Source organism: Arachis stenosperma, chromosome 3, assembly GCF_014773155.1.
Source record: "Arachis stenosperma cultivar V10309 chromosome 3, arast.V10309.gnm1.PFL2, whole genome shotgun sequence".
Taxonomy (NCBI): Eukaryota; Viridiplantae; Streptophyta; class Magnoliopsida; order Fabales; family Fabaceae; genus Arachis; species Arachis stenosperma.
In genome coordinates this window covers 21,567,160-21,575,227 of record NC_080379.1, presented here as the reverse complement: position 1 = coordinate 21,575,227, position 8,068 = coordinate 21,567,160, and the positions used below count along the sequence as shown (strand labels likewise).

The following is an 8,068-nucleotide window of genomic DNA, read 5'->3' as shown; positions in this document are numbered from 1 at the left end:
AGTAATTAAACCCTTGCACGAATCAAAGATAGTGCGATTTTATAGATTTATAAGTGCTAATAGCCTTTATATTTAATTTGTTTTATGGTGTGATAATAGCAAATATATTTGTTGGTGAATTTAACTATTATTATATTATTTATGATCACATTCAGTATATATGTCTGATTTATTGAAAAAATAGATTATTAAAACCGATTAATAACTATTTTAGAGTTAATCCAATTAATACTAGATTAAAAAAAAACAAACAATGTATAACATGATACTTTTTTTATTAATCAAATTATTATAATTCAAATTAATTTTAAAAAAATAATTTAAAATTATAATTTTAATCTTATCACGTGCATGGCACGGGTAATTACACTTGTATATATATAAATTCTGCTAGGTAACAAATAGGGAGTCCAGCCAACTTCTATCAAATTTCTAATAGCCCAAAGCTCATCTTAACGAAAAATCATCTACCCAATTACCTTTCTTTACTCTAATCAGTTCAAAATTTACTGTTTCACCTATTATCTTTTACTACCATCGCTTATCATCATTCCACTTCCATCCCATCGGCAAGCATTCCTCCCACGGCGGCGCATCCCTGGCCTCTCACCCGCGTCGCCTTTCACCGCCATCACCAACCCTATCAGCGTCGTCCAGTGCTCCGAACTCAAAGACATCGTCATCGCACATGAGGTAGCCGTCTCTGTCGACAGTGATTGTCGTTGCTTCCGTCTCTGCTTCAGACCCTAATCAAAATCGCCGCTGCGGACTCGTCTTCTCCGTTAGCTAAGTCGAAGCTCTGCCTCCTTCATCATTCAACGCGACAGCGTGAAGGCTAGCATTGCCTCCAGGACGCATGGATCCATGTCCTCCAATACCGTCGCACGTTGCTGCTCTACAACCACCTCATTTGTCTCCGAAAATTAAGTTGATGGTTAGGGTTTTATTTGACAGTAAATGTTAGTAATCTGTACTAGAGTTTAAGAACTGTGGTTGTAGTTGATGTAATTTAATTTTGCTGAATTGCTGGATGTAGCTGCATTGCATGTGATTAGAGATTAGATGTTACTATTATTATAGATTTATAGTTTTTTTAAAAAGAAATTTTTGTTCTTTTCCATTTAAAAGTGGATTTTATTTGTTTTCTATACTGTTATTTGTTTCTTGAATTGGTGGATTCTGAATGCACGCGATGCACAGATTTTTGTGTTTTCTAAAGGTGGTTTAGGGAGTTTGATGCTAAAATTAGATTAAATTTAGGTTAATTTTGGTTGAATTTAAGTTTGGTCTTAAATATAGTGCAAGAGTCGATTTATTTTTAACATTGCTAGATTTTACTAATCAACTAACATGGATGTAAATTCTAACATGTATGCGGATGGTTTTCAAATATATTATGAATAATTGCAATTTATTTGACTCTACTTGTACATGCTCAACTGGGTTGTATGTTATATCTACGGTTTAAAATCTAACTACACAATCACAATTGATTCAGTTATCTAAACATGGCAAAATATGGCCCTTTTTTTCCTTCAATTTTTAGATGTTTTTGATCACATCACACGGATGTTCGTTTTACTGTGTATGCAGATGGTTCTTTACTAATTTTGTGGTTGTTGTAATTTATGGCAAAATAGCTAAAATTTATTTGACTCCGCCTGTACATGTTCATCTAGGGTGTGTTTTATAGGTGATTTAATTTTGCTGAATTACTACATAATGTTGTTCTCTAAATTAAATTAGATGTTTAACTGTATGTTCTGAATATGCTCATTTAAAATTGTAGCATGGATAGAGATTACATGTAACTAGAGATTGGATGTTACTGTTATTAGATATTGGATGATTTTCTTTAAAAAAAAATTTTAACTCTATCCCATTCAAAAAGTGTATGTCACTTGTTTTTAATACTATTGTTTCTTTTCTGAATTGGTGGATTCCCGTAAATTTTTTATGACGACAATGTATGGTTATTATATATATCGCCGTAGAATTACTGATAAACCCATATTTTATGATATATTTTGTGCTTAGTTTGAGTGATTTATTCAATCCTTCACCCACTTATTCATATTAATTGCATGGTTTTACTTTTTCTTCCTTATTATGTGATGTATGCGAAAAACATATTTTCTATGCTTTAAAATTAATTAATTTAATTACCCTTTATTATCATTCGATACCGTGATTTGTGTGTTGAGTAGTTTCAGATCTTCTAAGGCAGGAATGGCTTAAAGGATGGGAAGGAAACATACAAAAATGGAAGGAAAGCATAAAACGGAGTTTGTGAAGAAACTGGCAGCGACGCGGCCGCATGCCAAGCGCGAAGAAGCAGCGACGCGGCCGCATGACTGACGCGACCGCGCGCCTAAAGAAGAACACCTATGACGCGGCCGCATGACTGACGCGACCGTGCGACAAGGAAAACTCCAATTGACGCGACCGCGTGACCCACGTGGACGCGTGACAGAGGCCACGCACCAGAAATTGCAGAAAATGCTCATAGCGAATTCTGAAGCCCTTTTTGGCCCAAATCCAAGTCCAGAAGGCATAGACCAGAGGTTATGAAGTGGGGGAATGCATCCATTTAGGGAGAGTCTCCAATTTTAGTCACTTTCCATGATTTAGGTTTAGTTAGAGAGAGGTTCTCTCCTCTCTCTTTAGGATTAGGATTTAGATTTAGGATTTTATTTGCTTTGAGGATTATCTTTTTATCAGGTTCAATATTCCTTTTTCATTACTTGCTTTTCAATTTAATATGAATTCTTCTATGTTACAGATTACTCTTTCGAATTAATGTTATTTGAGGTATTTCAGTTAATATTGCTTTCTTTTATTTATGTTATTGATTATTCCCAATCTAAAGACATTTTTATTCCAGTAGATTTAATTCCTTTTCCTTTGGTCTTGGTTAAGAAATCAATAACTCAGGAGTTATCTTAGCTCAACATAATTGATAACTGTTATCTTTGCTAATTGAACTGAACTTCAATAATCCCAACCTTTTCTTAGGAAATAAATAGGATTCGAAGGTCAAACTAATTAGTCCATTGACTTTCCTTTGCTTTAGCAAAGGTTAACTAAGTGGAATTAAGATTCAACTTTCATTATTATTGATAAGAATAACTAAGTCTGGACTTCCAATTTCTCATACCTTGCCAAAAGGGTTTGCTTTACAGTATTTATTTATTTTAATTGCCATTTAAATTATTTGCCATATTCATTCCTCATTCTCAAACCCCAATTTACAATCTCCATAACCAATAATAAGAACATACCTCCCTGCAATTCCTTGAGAAGACGACCCGAGGTTTAAATACTTCGATTATAAATTTATTTAGGGGTTTGTTACTTGTGACAATGATGAGCGGATAATTTGTACGCTTTTTGGCATTGTTTTTAGTATGTTTTTAGTATGATCTAGTTAGTTTTCAGTATATTTTTATTAGTTTTTAGTTAAAATTCACTTTTCTGGACTTTACTATGAGTTTGTGTGTTTTTCTGTGATTTCAGGTATTTTCTGGCTGAAATTGAGGGACCTGAGTAAAAATCTGATTCAGAGACTGAAAAGGACTGCAGATGCTGTTGGATTCTGACCTCCCTGCAATCGAAGTGGATTTTCTGGAGCTACAGAAGCCCAATTGGCGCGCTCTCAACGGCGTTGGAAAGTAGACATCCTGGGCTTTCCAGCAATATATGATAGTCCATACTTTGCCCAAGATTTGATGGCCCAAACCAGCGTTCAAAGTCACCCTCAGAAATTCCAGCGTTAAACGCTGGAACTGGCACCTAAATGGGAGTTAAACGCCCAAACTGGCATAAAAGCTGGCGTTTAACTCCAAGAAGAGTCTCTACACGAAATTGCTTCATTGCTCAGCCCAAGCACACACCAAGTGGGCCCGGAAGTGGATTTTTATGTCATTTACTCATCTCTGTACACCCTAGGCTACTAGTTTTCTATAAGTAGGACCTTTTACTATTGTATTGAGATATCTGGGTAGCTATCTTCATTTTATGCTATCTTAGATCATTGGGAGGCTGGCCATTCGGCCATGCCTAGACCTTGTTCTTATGTATTTTCAACGGTGGAGTTTCTACACACCATAGATTAAGGTGTGGAGCTCTGCTGTACCTCGAGTATTAATGCAATTACTATTGTTCTTCTATTCAATTCCGCTTGTTCTTTGTCCAAGATATCACTTGTTCTTCAACTTGATGAATGTGATGATCCGTGACACTCATCATCATTCTCACCTATGAACGTGTGACTGACAACCACCTCCGTTCTACCTTAGATTGGGTGAATATCTCTTGGATTCCTGATACACGATGCATGGTTGATCGCCTGACAACCGAGTGCTCGCCTGACAAACGAGCCAGCCATTCCGTGAGATCAGAATCTTCGTGGTATAGGCAAGAACTGATGGCGGCATTCAAGAGAATCCGGAAGGTCTAACCTTGTCTGTGGTATTCTGAGTAGGATTCAATGATTGAATGACTGTGACGTGCTTCAAACTCCCGAGGGCGGGACGTTAGTGACAGACGCAAAAGAATCACTGGATTCTATTTCGGCCTGATCGAGAACCGACAGATGGATAGCCGTGCCGTGACAGGGTGCGTTGAACATTTCCACTGAGAGGATGGGAGGTAGCCACTGACAACGGTGAAACCCTTGCATAAGCTTGCCATGGAAAGGAGTAAGAAGGATTGGATGAAGACAGTAGGAAAGCAGAGAGACGGAAGGGAAGGCATCTTCATACGCTTATCTGAAGTTCCTACCAATGAATTACATAAGTATCTCTATCTTTACCTTTATGTTTTATTCGTATATCACTATACCCATTTGAGTCTGCCTGACTAAGATTTACAAGGTGACCATAGCTTGCTTCATACCAACAATCTCCGTGGGATCGACCCTTACTCGCGTAAGGTTTATTACTTGGACGACCCAGTGCACTTGCTGGTTAGTTGTGCAAAGTTGTGTTTATGCCATGGTATTGAGCACCAAGTTTTTGGGGCCATTACTAGGGATTATTTGAGTTGTGAAAAGTAGTGATCACAATTTCGCACACCAAGTTTTTGGCGCCGTTGCCGGGGATTGTTTTGTGTATGGACAACTGACGGTTCATCTTGTTGCTTAGATTAGGTATTTTTTTTCAGAGTTCTTAAGAATGAATTCTAGTGTTTCAAGATGATCTGTTGAAATCTGGCTGGCTGAGAAGCCATGTCTAATCTTATTGGACCGAGGTTTCAACTGATCATCACAAGAGCTTGTTGATCTCTATCAATCTTGCTATTGGAGCAATGATCTGCTAAGGCTTGGCTGGCCATTGGCCATGTCTAGTGTTTTGGACCGAAGCTTTCTTTGAAAGCTTGGCTGGCTGTGAAGCCATGTCTAATTCCTGGACCGGAGTCTTAGACTAGCATTGCAATGATTCCTGGAATCCAAATTAAGAATTCTGAAACTTTTATTTTCTATTTTCACATAATTTTCGAAAAACACAAAAAAACTTCAAAATCATAAAAAACCAAAAAGATTTTATGTTTCTTGTTTGAGCCTAGTGTCTAATTTTAAGTTTGGTGTCTTGCATGCATTGTTTATTTGATCTTGGTTCTATTTTCAAGTCAATAGTGCAGGGAACTGAAGATTCAGAACATGCAGCAGAGGAATTACACAGAAAAAGCTGGGCGTTCAAAACGCCCAGTGAAGAAGGACAGACTGGCGTTTAACGCCAGCCAGGGTACCTGGTTGGGCGTTTAACGCCCAAAAAGGTAGTGCATTGGGCGTTAAACGCCAGAATGTGCACCATTCTGGGCGTTTAACGCCAGGATGGCACAAGGGGGAGGATTCTGTTTTCAAATCAATTTTTTTTTCAAGTTTTCAAAGTTTTTCAAAATCAAATCTTTTTCAAATCATATCTTTTCAATCAAATGTTTTCAAAATCAATTTCTTTCCTTTTTCAAAGATACTTGCTATCAATTAATGATTTGATTCAACATTTCAAGTATGTTGCCTTTTCTGTTGAGAAAGGTTTAATGTTTGAATCATATCTTTTCTTGATAGCCAAGTTATTAATTTTTAAAATCAAATCTTTTTAAAAAATTGTTTTCAAATCATATCTTTTCAATCACATATTTTTTAAAACCAATCATATCTTCTTAACTTCATCTTTTTCCAAATAGTTTTCAATCAAATCCTTTTTACTTCTAATTTCAAAATCTTTTTCAAAAATCACTTGATTTCTTTCCCACTCTTATTTTCGAAAATTAATTAGTGTTTTTCAAAATGTTTTCAAATTCTTTAACTTAATTTTCGAAAAAAGCTCCTCCTCTCTTCTCACATCCATCTATTTATGGAGTACCACTCCTTCTCAATGCACAATTCGAACTCTATCTGATTAAGTTCGAATTCTTCTACCTCTTTCTTCTAATTTTCTGTTCTTCTGACACCTCAAGGAATCTCTATACTGTGACATAGAGGATTCCATATTTTCTTGTTCTCTTCTCTTTCATATGAGCAGGAGCAGAGACAAAGGCATTCTTGTTGAAGCTGACCCTGAACCTGAAAGGACATTGAAGCGAAAGCTAAGAGAAGCTAAAGCACAATTCTCTATAGAGGACCTAACAGAAATCTTCAAAGAAGAAGACATGGCAGCCGAAAACAACAACAATGCCAACAATGCAAGGAAGGTGCTGGGTGACTTTACTGCACCTACTCCCAACTTTTATGGGAGAAGCATCTCTATCCCTGCCATTGGAGCAAACAACTTTGAGCTTAAGCCTCAATTAGTTTCTCTAATGCAACAAAATTGCAAGTTCCATGGACTTCCATTGGAAGATCCTCATCAGTTTTTGGCTGAGTTCTTGCAAATCTGTGACACTGTCAAGACTAATGGGGTTGACCCTGAGGTCTACAGACTTATGCTATTCCCTTTTGCTGTAAGAGACAGAGCTAGGACATGGTTGGACTCACAACCTAAAGAAAGCCTGGACTCATGGGAAAAGCTAGTCAATGCCTTCTTGGCAAAGTTCTTTCCACCTCAAAAATTGAGTAAGCTTAGAGTGGAAGTCCAAACCTTCAGACAGAAGGATGGAGAATCCCTCTATGAAGCTTGGGAAAGATACAAACAATTGATCAGAAAATGTCCTTCTGACATGCTTTCTGAATGGAGCATCATAGGTATTTTCTATGATGGTCTCTCTGAACTATCCAAGATGTCTTTGGATAGCTCTGCTGGAGGATCTCTTCATTTGAAGAAGACGCCTACAGAAGCTCAAGAGCTAATTGAAATGGTTGCAAATAACCAATTCATGTACACTTCTGAAAGGAATCCTGTGAACAATGGGACTAATCAGAAGAAAGGAGTTCTTGAGATTGATGCTCTGAATGCCATTCTGGCTCAGAACAAGATATTGACTCAACAAGTCAATTTGATTTCTCAAAGTCTGTCTGGAATGCAAAATGCACCAAGCAGTACTAAGGATGCTTCATCTGAAGAAGAAGCATATGATCCTGAGAACCCTTCAATGGAAGAGGTGAATTACCTAGGAGAACCCTACGGAAACACCTATAATTCTTCATGGAGAAATCACCCAAATTTCTCATGGAAGGATCAACAGAGACCTCAACAAGGTTTCAACAACAATAATGGTGGAAGAAACAGGTTTAGCAATGGCAAGCCTTTTCCATCATCTTCTCAGCAACAGACAGAGAATTCTAAGCAGAACCCCTCTGACTTAGCAACTATGGTCTCTGATCTAATCAAAACCACTCAAAGTTTCATGACTGAAACAAGGTCCTCCATAAGGAATTTGGAAGCACAAGTGGGACAGCTGAGCAAGAAAGTTACTGAACTCCCTCCTAGTACTCTCCCAAGCAACACAGAAGAAAATCCAAAAGGAGAGTGTAAGGCCATCAACATGGCCGAATTTGGAGAGGAAGGAGAGGAAGTGAACGCCACTGAGGAAGACCTCAGTGGGCGTGCACTGACCTCCATTGAGTTCCCCAATGAGGAACCATGGGAATCTGAGGCTCAAAATGAGACCATAGAGATTCCATTGGACT

The 8,068-nt window shown here is 37.7% G+C and overlaps 1 non-coding gene across 1 annotated transcript; it reads right to left on the bottom strand.

Moving 5' to 3' along the window:
* Positions 1–7,056: 7,056 nt before the first annotated feature.
* Positions 7,057–7,164, bottom strand: LOC130972595 (small nucleolar RNA R71). The gene has a single exon (XR_009083754.1). It is a non-coding gene; the product is annotated as a small nucleolar RNA R71 (small nucleolar RNA).
* Positions 7,165–8,068: the final 904 nt, after the last annotated feature.